This window comes from Macaca thibetana, chromosome 2 (genome assembly GCF_024542745.1).
Source record: "Macaca thibetana thibetana isolate TM-01 chromosome 2, ASM2454274v1, whole genome shotgun sequence".
In the NCBI taxonomy this organism is placed as follows: domain Eukaryota; kingdom Metazoa; phylum Chordata; class Mammalia; order Primates; family Cercopithecidae; genus Macaca; species Macaca thibetana.
This window is the reverse complement of record NC_065579.1, coordinates 173390795-173409535: the sequence shown is the minus strand read 5'-3', so window position 1 is coordinate 173409535 and position 18741 is coordinate 173390795. Positions and strand designations below refer to the sequence as shown.

The following is an 18741-nucleotide window of genomic DNA, read 5'->3' as shown; positions in this document are numbered from 1 at the left end:
CAAAGGTTCCATCTTTTGCCCCTTTAGGGAACTCCTTTACAGTTAAGGCTTCAATCATAACTTAGCTGCTAACTATAAGTAGCTTAGCTGATTCTGATATCTGAACCTCTATTTCTGAATACTCATTTGGCTCCAGCCCTACAGGCTTTGTGAGCCACTGACATTTCTGTTGATGCGGTCAGGCTCCAACCATCATTATCTTCCTCAAAACCAGTTTACTTTGCTTCCATCTGTGATGTGTCACAGTCCCAGGCACCCAAGTCACACTTGAGGAGTCAGGTTTTATAGACACCTTGATCCAAAACCTGCGTAAAACACGGAGAAGTCCAAATGCAAGGATGCCTATGACTTTGTTTCATTACCATCCTGAGGACTTGGAGCAGTGGTTCTCTTCTGAAAGACTAAACTTCTAATTAAAAAGTGTGTTTTCTTCTTTTCCTTCTCCTTGACCACTTTGGTGCAGGTCATCCTGAGCCCAAAATTTTATTGTAACAGAAGACATTCTTAAGGACAAATCATATATAGGTTATGGTTTCATTTCATTTAAATTACTTGCAATGAGTTGTAAATAAGTCAATGTTTTCTAGCAATTCCTATCTCACCTTCTTTCTTAGCCCCACCCAACAAGATCACTGTTTATTAACTCCAATTCACCCCATTTGTACACAGTTGAAGAAAATCCAAGCTCCTCCTGCTAGTATTCTGATCTCTAAGGGGAAAAGGCATTTTTATCTCTTGTCTACAAATAATCCCTTAAATTTTGGCCAAAACTGTCTCCCTTCCAGATCAATTCATCTCAAGAAACATTTTAAGTTCACAATACCTACTGTACAACATAGTGACTATAGTTAATAACAATATAGTTAATAACAATTCAAGTACACTTGAAAATTGCTAAAAGTAGACTTTAAGAAACAAAAAACATCATGTGAAGCAATTAGCTTGGTTAATTAGCTTGATTTAGCCATTCTACAATGTATACATATTTCAAAACATCATGTTATATACCATAAACACATAGGATTTTTGTTAATTAAAAATAATTAAATAATAAGAAAATGATGTTAGCCTTGTATATGTACTATATACTGCATCTTTTGTACTAGAAAAAAATTAAACACTCTAATTGTAATTTGGTACAAAAACACCATGGAATATGCTATTTGATTTATTAATATGTACACAAAATATCTATATTTCATTTAAATTAAAAGAAATAAATAGGTATTTTATAATTTAATAAAATTGTTGTGCTGGCTTCGGCAGCACGTATACTAAAGTTGGAATTATACAGAGAAGATTAGCATGGGGCTCTTGCGCAAGGATTACACACAAATTTGTGAAGTGTTCAATCTTTTCATAAATAAAAGAAAGAATTGTAAATAAGATTCATTAAAAAAAGAAAAAGTATTTTTAGAGAGAGGCTCATCAGCAAAGCACTAAGACACTGAGGACACAAATACAAAATCATCTCAACTTGGAATTGCTTGTTTCTCTTTTATGTATTCTAGATGAAGTTTCTATACCATCTTTCCTTTTATTTCTATAAAATTCCAACTAGCTCCCCTGAGCTGTTTACTTGCTCTATTTTACCCACTCTTTGACTCTCTCTTTGCATTTCTAGCTTCTAAAACTTCATCCTGCATCCTCTCGATGTCATCTTGGATTCCTTTCACTTTTCAAATATACTTCTTTCAAACCCATGTAGGAAGGACTCATTCCTTTTTGGGTACATGCATTTCTGGGCTTCAAACACTACGCAACTTTGTCTCCTGTGCCTACATAATATCCATAGGCTTGGCCTGAAAAGACCAGCCAGTCTTACCCATTTTTATAATTAACAACCTCATTACCTTTCCAGTCCACCGTTCCCACTATTTCCGGGTTAATCACTGTACAATACTACTTTATTATGTTATCTCTTTCCTCTTCCCCTGCTGGACAAAAACAGCACGTGACTCCTTAATGCTCACAGAATAAACGTCAGAATAAGGCTATACTCATAAATGAAGAAAGAAATAGACGATCACAAGATAACGTCATAGGCACAGGCTAAAGAGTGTGTAAGCAAAAATGAGTAAGATACTACATCACACCTCAGTAGTGAGGGATTCTGATCTCCAAGAGTTAACTTTGACACATGATAAGAGCTATATGCAAAAAATTACATTTACAAAGGAAAACAAGGATTCTTCTGAGGCATGTAAGAAGATACTGTTGGGAACACTTCTCAGAGAAAGAAACACCATTTTTCTGATCTCAAAGAGATTACCAGACAGTTAGACAGACGATTGTCATACCAAGCAATGCTTTACATTTCTTGAATTTAGAGGGAGTGGATATTAATCTCTAGGTAAAAGGTTCATGGAGAAGGTGAGACTTCAGCTTAACTTTGAAAATAAGAGTCAAATAAAAGGCAGGACTTGAAAGAATGTTTCAGGTAAAAAATGGTAGTAGCAAGAAGCCCATATTGAACTGCAAACGCTGTACAAAATTTTAAAAAAAGCAAATAGACCAGTTTGATTAAAAAGAAAGGATCATGCTCATAGATACTTGGAAACTCAGAGTTGGGAAGAACTTAAGAGTAATTGTAACTATTCTCCCTCCCTCTTGGGGCCAGGCTGTAGATTAGCTCTTAGGATGAACTGTCTTTCTCCCTCCCAAATACTAGTACATTTAACAAAGGTCCAGATACAGTGACCTCTAGCACTGTATTTCTGGCGCTCATCAGAACAACTCCTCTCAAACACAGCATTTAGAAATATACATGAGATAGTTACCTTTTAATTATTATTAATTTATATATCTTTTAATTATTTAGAAATAATTCAGTGGTCATATGAAAGACTTATTGCTATTTTCTAATGTGGCGTAATAACCCAAAACTTGGAATCAGCAATACAAACAGGAAGCATCATCTTCAGACCAAAAAGACAACAACTCCAATTTTTTCTTCTGGTAAAATTATAAAAAGGACAAAGAAGGCTGGGAGTCATGAAATCTTGGAATTACCCTTTGGATAGAATTTCACTGGCTCACTATCAGTCACGAAATATCAATTTAAGGCTTATTGTCACTTACATGCCCTTTCTTCATACATTTATTTTTAAAATAGCCATTCTCTGGCAGCCTCTCCTCATTCCTTATCCATTTCCTCTATCCTTCGCTGTTATAATTTATTTAAATAAAGTAGCAATAAACTGACTATGTTAAGAATGACAGGTACTTTACAATATAAGTCTCAGCCATGCCCTTCAAAAACATGTGGAATGAGACCAGCCTAGATCCAAACAGTTCCACAGACCTTTACATCACACATGGATGATCTTGGTGGATAATTAGCATGAAAATCTTGTTTGAGTGGCAATGGATTAGTTCATCTGCATTATTACTAATGGGGTGGTGAACGCTTATCCTCTACAATTCTGGGCCCCAACTAAAGCACCAGATAAACTGTCACATAAATCCGCAAGACATAAAAGCACACATGGAAAATGCCTATTAGCAGCTCTCATTATTATCGAGAAACAGCACGTTACCACCAAGCCCAGGGCAAACGTAAACGTGTTTGTCACCCCTTTAATGTTTTAAATTTTGACTTTTTTTTCTTTATACAGAATCATAAAGCTCAACTGGCAAGGGATTGGGCAGGGAAAGTAAGACATGTCTCTTCTCATAAAATCAGCAGAGGCATTCCATAACCACACAGAGCACTCAGCACGTGTGTCATCAGGCAGAAGTGGAAGTTTTGATGCTGAGAATCCCAGCTGCATATTTCTAGCATGAGGGGCTTGCTGTCTGCTCAGTAAAAGAACAGACTGGATCCAAGAAAAGAACGTGGTCCTGTCCCTGATAGAGATCCAAGTACGATAGTCCATGCATGTCAGACGGGTGTCTCAATAGCATCATCAGAGCAGGGCAAGGCACAGGGCTGGGTGGACTTTTTAACAAGTGAAGATGAACTTTACCATCGCAAATGTCTGTGCTGATTCAGTTTCCCTTTACAACATGTTCACTGGGACTATTTTTTTGCCCTGTAAATGATATTGGATGATTTCCATGCATGTAGCAACTATTAAATATAGTGGCAGCCATATTAGATGTTTTACTTATGTACTTCTCTTCTTCATAAGATTTTAAATTAGATTATTCTCTGCCTGTATCCTCCATTGTTTGGATAATATTTTTATATCTCCCATTTCACAGATGTCTTCTAATTAGAATTCTACCATAAAACAAGAAGTAATAGTATTAACAATACTTTACACATGGAATCTTTTGCATCTATCTACAAATCTGCAAGGAAAGTTGGTATTTCTTCTTCTTAAAATCATTATAAAAATCCAATCACTCATTTATTTAACAAATATTTATGGAGCACCTAGAATACGCAAAGCTCTCTGCCATAAGCTGGAACAAAACAAACAGTGAATAAAAACAAACAAAAAGCCATACTTTCATTGAGTTTACATTCTAGTGAGAAGAGATAAATAAAGAAATAATAAGTAAAACATATGGTATGTCAGGCCAGGCGCGGGGGCTCACGCCTGTAATGCCAGCATTTTCGGAGGTCAAGGTGGGCAGATCACCTGAGGTCAGGAGTTCGAGACCAGCCTGCCCAACGTGGTGAAACCCCGTCTCTACAAAAATACAAAAATTAACCAGGCACGGTGGCAGACACCTGTAATCCCAGCTACTCAGGAGGCTCAGGCAGGGAGAATTGCTTGAACCTGGGAGGTGGAGTTTGCAGTAAGCTGAGATCGCACCACTGCACTCTAGCCTGGGCGAGAGAGAGACTCAGACTCTGTCTCAAAAAAACAGAAGAACACACACACACACACACACACACACACACACACACACACACACACACAAAATATATGGCATGTCAAATGATGGGGCAGATACTGCCTCTGCTTCTTGATATCTGATTCCCCTATTATTCTGACCTCATGAAAATTATATGTCTCCATCTCTTGAAATTAGTCACAATCATGTAACTAATTCTCACCAGCAGATTGTGCACAAAAGGGACATAAGCCACTTCCAGGTCAATTCATTAAGTTATTGGTGCCAGACCCTCCAACTCTGTTCTTCCTGTCCTGCAAGGAAGCAATTGACCAGATGGAGCCTGGGTCTTGAGAGACTACAAACATGTGATTGAGCAAAAAATACATGTTTCTATGTTTTTAAGTCTTTGAGATTTGGGGGTTTGTTGTTGAGACACAATCAAGCCTAACCTAACGAGTACAGGTGGTGATAAATGCTGAGGAGGAAAGTAAAGCAAGGAACCAGGAGGAGTCAGGGTGGGAAGGGGCACAATTTTTGACAGAGAGGGGAGGAGGCTTCACTTTAGAATAAAGCCCTGAAGGAAGTGAAACAGATAATGAAAATAATGGACCATTCAGACATTTGGAGGAAGAATATTCTAGTCAGAAGGAACACCCAGTGCAAAGACCCAGAGAAAGGAACATGCCTGGTTACTGTGGCTATAGGAAGATGAGTGAGGAGAAAACAGGAAGAGGTGAAGCTAGAGGTAGCTGGGCCAGATGGATAGGGTCTTAGAGGACATTGAGGGAATTTGGCTTTTATTCTGTGATGGTAAGTTATTAGAGGTTTTTGAGCAGAGAAATGATTAAAATCTGATTTATATTTTTACTGAATTACTTTAGGTGCTGTGTTGAGAATATTCTAAGAGCCAAAAACAGGGAGACTATTTAGGAAACTATAGCAATAATCCAAGTAAGAGATGGTGGTAGTTTCAATCAAGGTGGACGATAATTTGATTAAGAAAAATAGAGAAAATTTCTTGATAAAACTTGAAAGCAGAGCTAAAAATCTTGTCGATGAATCAAAAGAGAAATTTATGAGGACCTACAGATGTCTCCAGTTTTATTGACCCGAGTAATGGAAAGATAGAGTTGTCTTTAGTTGAGTTGGGAACGACTACGGGACAGGGAAATATGGGGTAGAGGCATTTAGAAGCTAGGTTTTGAACAGGCGAAACCTGCATGTCTGTTAGAAAGCCAAATAGAGATATTAAGTAGGGAGTTGGATAAACGGATCTGAAGTTGAAGGGAGTGGTCAGGGCTAGAGATATAAATTTGGAACTTGTTGGTATTCAGACCGTATTTAAAGTCATAAGACTAGATGAGATCACCAAGGGAGGGAGAGCAGATAGAAGAGATCCAGGAACTCAGTCCTGGGACACTCCAATTTAAGAGACTGGTAAAATGAGTATGAATCAGCAAAGAAGACTTAATAGCCGCCAGTGAGAAAGGAGGAAAACCAGACAAATGAGGAAACTTGAACACAGAGATGTTAAACTACTTGCTAAGGGAGAATCAAACCTTAAATTTGACCCTGGCTCCCCTGCTTACAGCTCAGCTCCTGGTGCAGGGAAATTGTGAGGTACTTAGTGTACCTGTTTATTATTACTTGTGGACTCTATCATTAAAATAGTCTAAGTCAGTTATTCATGGATTGATATATGGTAAAGATAAAGCATCTGGTTTTAATCCTTGGAGATTCTTGATATTGAGAGCTGGAGGAAAATGACAAAACCAGCGACACTGAGAAGTAGCTCATGAGGTAAGAGAAAAGACAATGGAGTTTTGGAATCCATAAGGAAAAACATGTGTATCTTATGAAATAGAAAGTGGACACTATCAAATGTTGTTGACAGATTAACTAAAACAAGTGCAGAGTTGGAACTCATCCCTAATGGACTATATTCTGAATATAAGACAATGAGTTTGATTGTAAGTCCTCACCTGCTGGTGAAGAAAAGAAATACATTTATTATTTAAAAAACTGTCCAAATTGAGAAATATGTGGCTAGTGCTAAAAATAATAAGTTGACCAAGAAATGAGAAGGAGAACAAAGAAGAGATAAAGTGAGTGAGGAGAAACAAAGCAACAGTTGGCACAAGTATTTCCTTTGCTGCCTTGCTTCATTAGAGTAAATGTACTTTGAGGATATACTTAACCAGAAGGATAAGCAACAGTATTTTATCTAGGACAATTTTACCACGTGATAAATATCCTGTAATGTATACACTGGGAAAACTAATAAAAGGAGTAAGGCATACCTGCAGTTTTAAAACAGGAATATATTATGAAGGTGTCCTAAAACTTTTGTAAAACATTGAACTTCTGGTTTCCATTTAGGATGTAAATATTACTCCCACCTTTGCAACAAACAAAAAAGAAAACAAACAACCTCTAAACAGTCTTCAAATTTGTAATGTTTCTAAAACTCATCAAAGAGCTAAAGTTGCAGAGAAAACGGAAATCAAACATAACCATACCCAAAGAGAGATGCCACTGGATGCTATAGAAGCTAGTAAGATAAATTTGGTTAAAATTTTTAGTGAATTCCTAAAAGCCTGGAAATGTAGACTATCATTCGAATACAGAATCCCTGAGAATCAAGGACACAAAGGGAGTTTTTATCTACTTGTGGGCTCTTCACGAACCTCATAGTTACAGAAAAGATCGGAAACAGCAAGAGAGTTCTGAGAATGCCTCCCATGGACATTCTCACAACCACCCAGATCCTTTTATCTTTCCTATGGAGCATAAGTCTAACCCCACAGGGGAAGAACCACCATCTTGTTGCTCCAGGGCATAGGTGAAGATCCACTGCAGCCAGAATAAGGGAACATGAAACATGCTCTGTTCCTAAGGGAGGGATGGGAATATCTTCTAGGCCCGACCATTAGAAACCTTCCACAGAAAGGAAGAGACCCCACTCCTAAGACCCAGAACATGGGGCCTCCTTAAGAATAAGGCTGAATCAGAACAACAAAAAGACTCCTCAATGTCCCCTATCAATCGGCTAATAATCATTGCATAACAAGTAGCAGCAGTCTACTGCGGAGGGGAGCATTTAAAGGTTGGAGAAAAACGTTCTTTGGGGTGTAGGCTCAAAGGGAAGATCCAAAGCTGAGGTTAGGGTAGAACAGACATTTAAAAAAAATACTCTGTGGTAAATCAGTCTTGACTTTATAAGATGATGCTACAGAAATTGGAGGCCTGTGGTGCACTGGGTAGCCATGGCAACAACATAATGCAAACTCAGCTCAACTAATGACCCAGTTGTCTCAACCTACCATAGTAAAGGCCTAACAAAAGAAAATGCATGCAAATTTTCAGCCTTAAATCTATTTCCCTCAGTGTCTACTGTCCTACATAATGTCTATATATGACTATATAAATGTCAGTTTTTTTAAAAAAAATTATATTTGCAAAGAACCAAAAGAAAAAAATTATAACACCCTGTCAAGAGACAAATCAATCAACATAACCAGAGTTTGATATGACACAGATGTTGGAACTATTACATGGGGAATTTAAAATAATTATGATAAACATGCTTAAGGCTCTTATGGAAAAGGGAGACAGTATGTATACTCAGATGATAATTTCAGAAGAATAAAAAATAATAAGAAAAGATCAAAGTGAAATATCAAAAATGAAAAAATAATAGAGAAAAGAACAACGAATGAAGTTTTTTTTAAGTAGGGCATTCAAGAGGGGTAGTATGAACGAGGGCAACATGCATGTAACTGGAAACTCGGAAGACAAAGAGAGAATTGAACAGAAGAAATGTTTGAAGAGAGAAATAGTTGAAGAATTTTTTAAAATAAATAAATACCAAATCACATATCCACATCATCTTTAAACTGCTGGAAAAACAAAAACTGGAAGATGACCATGGCAAAAAGACATATTACAGACAAGAATAAAATACGTTAAAGAGGAAGATTCTTATAGAATATCTGCATAGGCTCAATCTAATCATGTCTCTTTAAAAGCAGAGAACTTTCTCTGGCTGTAAGCAGGAGATATGAGGCAGAAAGGACGTCAGAGAAATTCAAAGCATGCAAAAGACTCAACCCATAATTGCGGACTTTGAAGATGAAGGAAGGGAACCACATGACAAGAAATATTGGTGGCCTCTAGAAGCTGAAAATGACTTCCAGCCAACAGTCAGCAAGGAGACAGGGTCCTCATTTAACAACCAGGTGAAACTTACTTCTGCAAAGAACCTGAATGAGCCTGGAATTGGATTCTCACCCTCTGGCCGTCACAACACCCCAGCCTCCAGATGAGAGCCCATGCTAGCTGACACTTTTATTTCAGTCTTGTAAGACTTGGAACAGAGAAACTAGCAAAGCCCACCCAGACTTTTGACCTACAGAGCTGTAAGATAAAATTTGTGCTGTTTTAAACTGCTAGGTTGGTGGTAATTTCTTATGGCTGCAATAGAAAACGAATATAGTGTCTTTACATCAGACCACTCAAAGGCAGCCTTTATAAATAGTAAGGCACAACAAAGGCAGCCCTAGTACCAGCTAGGCTAAAGAAAGAAGTGGCTGGGGCCTGATTTCAGGCACTGAAATACTATCACCAAATATACCTCACCCCAGCTGCTCACCATCACGCTTGAATTTCCAATTTTAAATCACAGCGTCAATTTTAGAGACACAAGCTACCTGTGTTAATAACAAACAGAAAATTATCAAGAAATGCTCTCTCCCAGGGCTCAGGTAGAAATCACACATACTTAGGAAGTGAAGGATCACTGCAGGATGGAGTGAGGTTGACAGCAATAAACACTATTCAAAAGATCAAGAAATGAAATGATCCCCCATTTCGAAAGAATGAGAGGGATGGTCAGATACAACAGTTGATGGGATACCAGTGAGAACATAATATGGGCAAAGGGGGAGAAAACTTATCCTATTTCATAATTAGAGCTATATCAAGTTATGAACCCAGATACAGATACTATTACTGCTACTATGATGCAAAAAGTCACACTCTTGTTGTGCAAGATTCCATGTGTTATAAAAATTGAACTTTCTATTAAGAGATTTCTATATAAGTCAGCCATAAAATTACCTTCAATAAATCTGTTCCACTTCCAAAGGATCCCAGTCTTTAACCACAGCCTCTTCCTGCTTGTTAAACTACTTTCTCCACACTCTTAGACATCATTGAAAAATAGCCTTCATGGATGTTTTTTACTTCCTCCCAAACTAGCAGCCTCTTCCATGGTACATGATTAGATTCCAGGGCCCATCACTGCAATAATCTTCTTGCCAAACCTCCAAATGCGTAGCTTACTTTTTTCCTGTCACATCCTTCTAGAGATATCTCAACTGTGGATGAGCCCAATAATCTCCTTTCATGGCACCTGCCTCTAAGTGGCAAACTCTTCTAGAAAACATCACATGGTAGAGAAGATGGTATAAGTATAAATTTGTGGTCATTAATCTCAAGTGGGTCCTCATTCCTCTTGCCAAGCCATTCTCATCTTCTCCCATAACTTGTCAAAGTTTAGCCCTTTCTTCTGACTTCTGTCTCCTCACTTGGCAGACTCTCTCTTCAACAGAAAATTGAACTCACTGAACAGAAACTCCCTCAAATTCCCACTTTTGAACCTATAAACCTGTCTACGTCAACACCCATCCCTCTCCTTTCTTGTTCTGCATAACAGGAATTGGCTGTCCCTTTATCTAATTACTCTGTCTATACTCTACATCTTAGTGATTCTCCTTTTTTCCTTAGGAAAATTGCACTATTCAATGAGTTTCTTTCAACTTGGTCCTTATCTTTGACAGTTAAAACACTCAAATCTTGCTTATCTTAAAAAACAACAGTAACAAAACATTGTCCTCATCTGACCTTACATGCTCTTTCAGCTCTTGCTCCCTCTTCTGTCCTTCTATTTCCTTCTCCCTTCAGTCCACTATGAAATAGCTTCTGTGTCAATTACACAAACAAAACACTCCCTGTAAGGTAAGCAGTGACTTTACTAGATTCACTAGATACTCCTCATTTTTACTTAAAGATTAGCATTCAACACTGTTGACTACATCCTCCTTCTTCAAATATTCTCCCACTTCTCTGACTGGTCATTTCTGTCTCTCTGTAAGCTCAAACTCATCTACCTGTTCATTATATAGTGGAGGACCTTGGGACTCATTCTGAAACATTTTTTGGTGATTGCATTGATTTTCATGACTTGAACTATCACTTATACATTGACGGCTCCTAAATTTGTAGCCCTAGTGCAGACCTAATCCCGGAGTTCTAGACTCATATATGAAACAGCCTACACAGCACTGTTCACTAAGAAGTCTCAAAGGCACCTCAGACTCAAAAAAACTAACACTGAAGCCATAATTTTTAGCCCTACGTCTGACTCTTTTCTAGTACAGGAAATAACCATCACTCATGTAGTGATGCTGAAAACTAACCACTGGTAATACTGATTCTGGGTCAGGTACTGTATATCTATGTTAACCCATTTAATCTTTTTTATAACTACGCTATGGCTACTAGCATCATCTCCACCTACATTTCCAAGATGAGAAATGGAGGCTTACAGTGGTTAAGCAATTGGCCCAAGATCACACTATTACTAAGTGGCAGGGTTGGGATTTGAACAAAGGCAAAGTTATGATTCACATTCTCAACCACTACATTTTTCAATGCTCACTATATGTGTAGGCTAGAAACCCAGGAGTCATCTTTGATGCTTTCTTCTTTTCTCCTCAAATATCTGATTGTCAAATCTGTATATTTTCACCTTCTTTATATCTTACACATTTATTCCTTTCTTACTTATCACCACTAAATTACTACTAGTAAGCATGAGTAGTCCAAGCCACCACTCTCTCTTACTTCAGCTACTACGATAGACTCTACACTGGTAACCAGAGACGTCTTTCTAAAAAATAAATCAGAACGTATAGCTCATGTTTAGGACATTTCAACAGTTTCCATTGTTCCCAGATGGTGACTCATAATTTCAATGTAGTTGACCCTCCAATGTATGAGTTAGCCCCCATTTCTTTTTCCCTCCAGGTTCATCTCTAAGCCCTCTCTGCTTAGTTGCTGTGCTCCAGTAGCACTGGGTAGCTGTTATTTCCACCCATTTAACCTGCTCCATCCACAGTAGGGTGTCTGTTCAGAGTTGATCCCTCTCCCAGGGAGGCTCTGATTTCACTCCCGTGAAGTCATTCACTAACCAGCCCTGAAAATCCTCAGTTAGTTAACACTCACTCATCCTTCAGACTTGATTCAAGAGTTCCTTTCTTATAAAAGCCTCCTCTGACATCCCAGGCTCCAGTTGGTTTCTCTGTTTTTAGCCCTCCTTCACAAATACATTCATCTTAGTTTGCATTATTCATTTAGTATACTATTAATACAGGAGTTAAGAAGAAATCACTTGGGCAGATAATAAGGGTATGGGAGTCCTAGGTAAGACTTTTCCTTTTGATGAAAAGCAGCCCCAAGTCCTTTTCTAGCAAAAAACAGCCTGCAACGTTGGAGCTTGCCTGGGTGAATGCCAGCAGGAACTATGGACTAGTTATGTTCAAGATGGCGGCTCCATCTTCTCTTTCTTTGTCAGCCACTTGTACAGTAAAGAGCAGACAAGATGGCGCCAATCAACTGGAAAGCCATTTGCATAATAAGATTAGGGTTGGGGGACCAGCCTTCCTCAGACGCTATGTAAATGTCATACCTGATCAAACTAATATGTGAGCCCTGCGTAAATCAGACACCACTTCCTCAAATTGGACTATATATTCCGGGGCATCCCTGCCAGCGGGTCCTTTCTGCTCAGAGACCCCTCTCTCTACGGAGAGTGCTGTTGCTCTTTCTCTTCTGCTTATTAAACCTCTGCTTCTAAACTTGTATGTGTCCCGTGTCCTCAATTTTCCTGGCACGCAACAACGAACTCCAGGGTATATACACCAGACAGTGTAGCCACTTCACTATTATGTGTTTAACCTCTTTTTGCCTCACTAGAATGTAAGCTACCTGAAGTCACAATTGTCCATTTTTCTTCACTTTAGTATTTCTAATGCATGGGTCCTGGCACACAAGAGGCACCCAACAGCCCAGAAATCTCAATTAACCAAACAGCATCCCAGCAAACTTCCAAAGTTGGCCCCAGGGGGTAAAATTCTATCGACAAAAATTTTGGCATCCTCCTGTTTGTAATTTCTGCATATTTCCCCCAAATTCTGGCTTCTGCCCTCACTGGTTGTACCAGCCTCTCTTCTTTAAAGCTTTGATTGGAAAAGATCTGAAGAGCTAGTTCCTATTGAAGTGTAAAGACACATAAAGAATGAAGAAGTTTCTTATCTCATGATAAATTTTTGTATTAATAAGGAAAACCAAACTGCATTATTTAAGTTCTAATAGTATAAGTGAAGTGATCAGAGAGAACTTTGGAGTGGAGCCTTCTTATTGAACCTTTGCTGCTCCCTTTCCATACCCAACTCTCCTTCCACACATAAGCCAACTCTTTTCAGTAAGAGTTCAAACCTTGGACATCTGAACTAGCAGAATCATGAATCTAAGGTAAATCCACATGAGGGGCCATGACCCTAACTCATCTCAAATGCCATCTTTCTCAAGTCCCGTCTGCCTCAAGGACTAAGAAAATTTAGAAACCTTATGGATGTTGTGACAAAATTTTGGGCCATTCAAACCATTAAACATTCCAGTTTATTTAAATATCAGTGTTTATAAAAGAAAATCAACTCTATAGTTTTAATAGATGCCCTCCAGAATGGCCAATTATTGCTAAACCAAAGTACATCCTATTAAATTTGTTACAGCAATGATGTGAAAACATGGAAAGCCTTTACTCCGAATAAAACAAAACAAAACAAATAACAGAGGAAGAATTCAATTAACCTTCAGAAGGGGTTTTAGTAAGGAAAGGACTGAGTTTATACATCATTAATTTAAACAAAGTTTATTGAGAAACTTCTGTGTACCAGGCATTAATCTGGGTGCTCTGAAGAATGGAATCATGGTGTGTTAATGGTGGCCTTGGGGATCGTAACAGACGTGTGTGTGTTAGTGTGTTAGTGTGCGGTGGTGTGTTGGTGGTGGCCTTGGGGATTGTAACAGATGAGGTCAGCAGAGGCTAGATTGTGACGTGATTTGCCAAAATGCCACAGCTGGGGATAAAACAAAATCCTTGTCCTCAGCCTGCTCAATTCATGTTTTAGATGATTTTTACAAATGATAAAATGTCCATTATTCGGACATTTGATCCAATAATGATCTTTCCTTTATTGTAGAAAGATGTGAAAAGCATGAATACTTTAAGGGAGGACTTCAACCAAGGGCAAAGATGAGCCCCAAACAGTCCATGAATCAGGCCCAGTTCTGTGACTAGCTTAGGTTTCCCCCTATGTTGATCCTAGGAGACCTAAATGAAAGCACGATCCACTTCATAAGCCTGAGAATGCCTCTGTTCTCCAACCTGAAGTGGTCACATTGGATTCATAACACTAATTGTTTCCATAGTGCACAGCTGTTATGTTGAAAATAGAGAACCATGACTTCATGTGTGGACTATGAATACAGACAAGAGATCTGTTATCAATAAACCCAGTTTCTCTAATTTGATCATCTAGCTAACAGGGTAAGACCTTTATCCGTCACTTTAGTTTTTGCCAACTTTTCTCTGGTGAAGTGAAGGAAGTGAGGCAATGCTATCTCTGAATTTCATGCTCTAAAAGGCAAACTATGGTTCATGGGCCAAATCCAGTCCACCACCTGTTTTTGTAAAAATAGCAGAGTTGATCATGAAACATACCATATGGCCCACAAAGTCTAATGTAGTTACTATCCAGTCTTTTACAGAAAAAAATTTGCTGACCCCTGCTCGAAAGTAAAATAATTAAACAGCAACAAAATGTAAGCAGATTCTCCATTGTCACAAAGGTGTATTGCAAATGAGAAGTTAAGGTGGTTTGTAAAATATAGTTTCTTACTTCATTAAATATATGAATTACAGCAAATATTAAGTTACGGGAATTTAAAACATGTAAAGATTCAAAATACCTCCCCTGATCCATCACACATAAAAAAGATTAATGTGAGAACGTCCTTCTTCTTCTTCTAGACGTAAAGTATTATTTGAGATGTCAGGATTGATGGCTTTGTATTCATGATTATGTCCCTAGGAGACTACATGCTACATCTCCGTACCACACCCCTGTGATGAGCACAGAGTCCTACACAAAAGAACTTCACCATGTTATGTGTGCAATAAATTTTAAAGTGCTAGAATTTGTAAGGCTTTTTTTTTTTTTTCAAACTGAAGATTACTCAGATATGGGAGACTTACTTTGGCAGACCCAGGTCTGTTTTTGATTAGCAGTGTAATCATGGTTAACTGACTTAATGTTCCTAAATCTCAATTTTCTCATCTGTGAAAGGAAAGGCTTGAACTGTATACCCTCCGGGGTTTTGTCTCTGATTTCTGACTAATAAAGGTAAATCTTTTTGGAGTCCTATCAATTCCAAGTGATAGCTCAAGTTTTGCTACATTAACATTTTGTTAAATCAAATATTATTTGAGGGCCAGGTGCAGTGGCTCACACCCGTAATCCTAATACTTTGGGAGGCTGAAGCAGGTGGATCACTTGAGGTCAGGAGTTCATGACCAGCCAGGCCAACATGGTGAAATCTCATCTCTGTCAAAAATATAAAAATTAGCCAGGTGTGGGGTGGTGGGCACCTGTTATCCCAGCTACTCGTGAGGCTGAGTCAGGAGAATCACTTGAACCTGGGAGGAGGAGGTTGCAGTGAGCTGAGGTCGTGCCACTGCACCCTAGCCTGGGTAACAGAGCCAGACTCTATCTCAAAAAAAAAAAAAAAGAAATATTATTTGAGATTGATGATGTTTCAGACATGTTGGGCCTCTCAACCTTTTGGAGCACCAATATTACAAAGAACAATTTAACTTGTGAATATGCAATAAAAATTATTCCAATTTTATGGTGATTTACCCATGTATCTTTGTAATGTTCTGATTTCAGTCAATTCAAAAACAGTTCAATAAGGTAGAATAATTACAACTAGCTTGACCTTTAAGTTTTACTATATTAGTCTAGGAATAGAAATGCCCCAATGAACATTTTATAAAAGATATAATTTTTTGGGCCGGGCGCGGTGGCTCAAGCCTGTAATCCCAGCACTTTGGGAGGCTGAGACGGGCGGATCACGAGGTCAGGAGATCGAGACCATCCTGGCTAACACGGTGAAACCCCGTCTCTACTAAAAAAAATACAAAAAACTAGCCGGGCGAGGTGGCGGGCGCCTGTAGTCCCAGCTACTCGGGAGGCTGAGGCAGGAGAATGGCGTGAACCCGGGAGGCGGAGCTTGCAGTGAGCTGAGATCCGGCCACTGCACTCCAGCCTGGGCGACAGAGCGAGACTCCGTCTCAAAAAAAAAAAAAAAGATACAATTTTAATCTGCAAATAGTCAATAGTTTTCAGTCCAGCCTTGTCTTCATAAAAATATACATTCATAGATGTTCACAAGGGGCACAGGAAAAGAAAAAAATGGGGGAAAAAAAAAAGCATTCCTATGTGAAAAACTGTAGTTATTTAGGTCAGTAGCCACATTGCCTTTTTAAATTCACTGAAATGACTGAGATTAGGAGGGGGCCAACCATCAGATGGTTGAAACTGACATCAAAATGGGGCTATGTGATATTAGAGGACACAGGTAAGGACTACCATGGATGAGCCTGGGGAGTTCTAATAGAACAATCTGGCCATACCTGCCCCATATTCTGTATATGATTGAAGTTACTTTCAGCCTTTTATTCTATTACTATAATATACAGCTTTGAATCCCAAAATCCTGTTAAGAAAAACAAATCCTGAATGATTCATTTCGGAAATTTTAAAGATATATATATATATAAAACTATATATATATAGTTTTTTCCCTAAGGGGAATAAAATGCCAAGGAAGGAATTTCATGGATTAAAAATCTCTTTTAAAATGCTTGGAAAGAGAACAGGGAAAATCCAATTTGTACACTTTTTTCACTTTATTATTCTCTTGCATAATAAGAAATGTATACAGCTATACAAGAAATATATAGTATTTTGCTACCTATAATTATGTTACCTAGTTTAATTTTGTGATTTTGCTGTAATCAAATAGGAAAGTGAAAACTCAGATCTTAAAAACCATCTCACAAAATTAAAGGTAATCATTTAGTCCATAGTGTGTGGTCAAGTTGAAATTAGAAGGTCTGTATCTTTTAAACTGAAAAGTAACTTGAAGATTATTTGGGGCTCCCTTAAATGATAGCTTTTTACGCAAAATTTTATATTATTGATTCTTTAATATACTTTTTTTCATTTCTTTTTATTTATTGTACTTTAAGTTCTGGGATATGTGTGCAGAACGTGCAGGTTTGTTACACAGATATACATGTGCCATGGTGGTTTGCTGCACCCATCAACCCGTCATCTGCATTAAGTATTTCTCCTAATGCTACCCCTCCCTTAACCCCTAACCCACCGACAGGCCCCAGAGTGTGATGTTCCCCTCCCTGTGTCCACGTGTTCTCATTGTTCAACTCATAATTTGCTGTCTTAAAAAAAAAGTACAGATTATTCTTTGAATGTCAGTTTCTCCTGCAGGCATGGGCCCTTTGGGATTTGCTGGGCTTTTTCAAACCTGTAGAAGGAGTAATCTGTTCACCAATAAGGTCAGTGTTGCCTCATCTTACGCAGATCCAGTGTTTGACACAAAGGGCAGGGAGGCATAGACATGGTCTAAGTGATGCAAACCACGAAGCAAGAAAGTCACAGACTTGAATCACAGCCAAGACTTCCACACATACAGCCTGCAGTGAGCCACAAGGCAATTCCCAAAGTGATCTTACATACGGAGTACAGCATCCTGAATTTTAGAGATAGAGGAGAGTTTAGAGATTATAGACCAAGCTCTTCATTTTAAAGCTGAAATAGCTGAGGCCAAGTGTAGTCAGATGACTTATGTAGGGCTCTAGAGCTAGCCAGTGGCATTGCCAGAATTAGAACCCTGGACTCCTGCCTACCAATCCGGCCCCATATCAGGCATCCCCTGCTGCCTCATGCAAAAAGAGCAAGAGCCAAGTACTAAAGGGATGGGCTCGCCCAATAAATGTGGCCAGCAGCAGATCCTTGACTCTGGATTTTATTATAAACTTGAAAAAAATTCTCCATCAATCACAAATAATAAATGCTATATACAGAACAGCATCTTGTTCCAAAAGTGTGCATTTGAAAAGAAAGGGGGGAAAAAACCCTATACTATCTTTAAATCTCGAGGCATAGCTCTAAACAGATGGAAAAGCCGACCTATGTCATCAAGAAAAAAGAATCATGCTTTTTTGAAAAGGAAGAATGAATTCTGCTGGAATAGAGTCAGGGTGGAGTAGGAAGAGTCCACATCTAAGAGTGTTAACTCATTTTTTTGTAGATAATTTGCCGAGAGCCAGAGGAAATCCCCAATAATCTTAGCAAAGTTTTTTTTTTTAAGGTTAGAGGAAAATGCATTTTATACTTTTTTTCTGCTCATGTAAAATTAGTCTTAATCACAAGCTACACATATTCTACAAAGGAAGTCATTATTAAATTGTCTTCATTTACAAATTTCACGTTATATAGGAGTTACAGGATTTCTTTCAATAGAATATTCCCATGAGGCTACTCTCATGGGTACAGGTTTAGTCTAACCTTGGTCTTTCCTCTAACATCTTGCTGCAGCCTAAAATCTACTATAGTCACATGCCCAGATGGCCTGTTCAGGTCTATGTTATATTATTAAAAAAGAAAGGTCACTTTTATCCATACGCGTTCTCCGAAAGGTCTTGAACTATAAGGAGCAATTCATAAGAATTTGTTGAAT

At 38.4% G+C, this 18741-nt stretch overlaps 1 protein-coding gene and 1 non-coding gene across 25 annotated transcripts in view; one reads left to right on the top strand and one right to left on the bottom strand.

Annotated features, from left to right (window-relative positions):
* Positions 1 to 18741, bottom strand: part of ABI3BP (ABI family member 3 binding protein) — a 245220-nt gene that overhangs the window by 202403 nt on the left and 24076 nt on the right. The gene's annotated exons all lie outside the window — the stretch shown is intronic.
* Positions 1251 to 1359, top strand: LOC126949422 (U6 spliceosomal RNA). Its single transcript, XR_007723726.1, has one exon. It is a non-coding gene; the product is annotated as a U6 spliceosomal RNA (small nuclear RNA).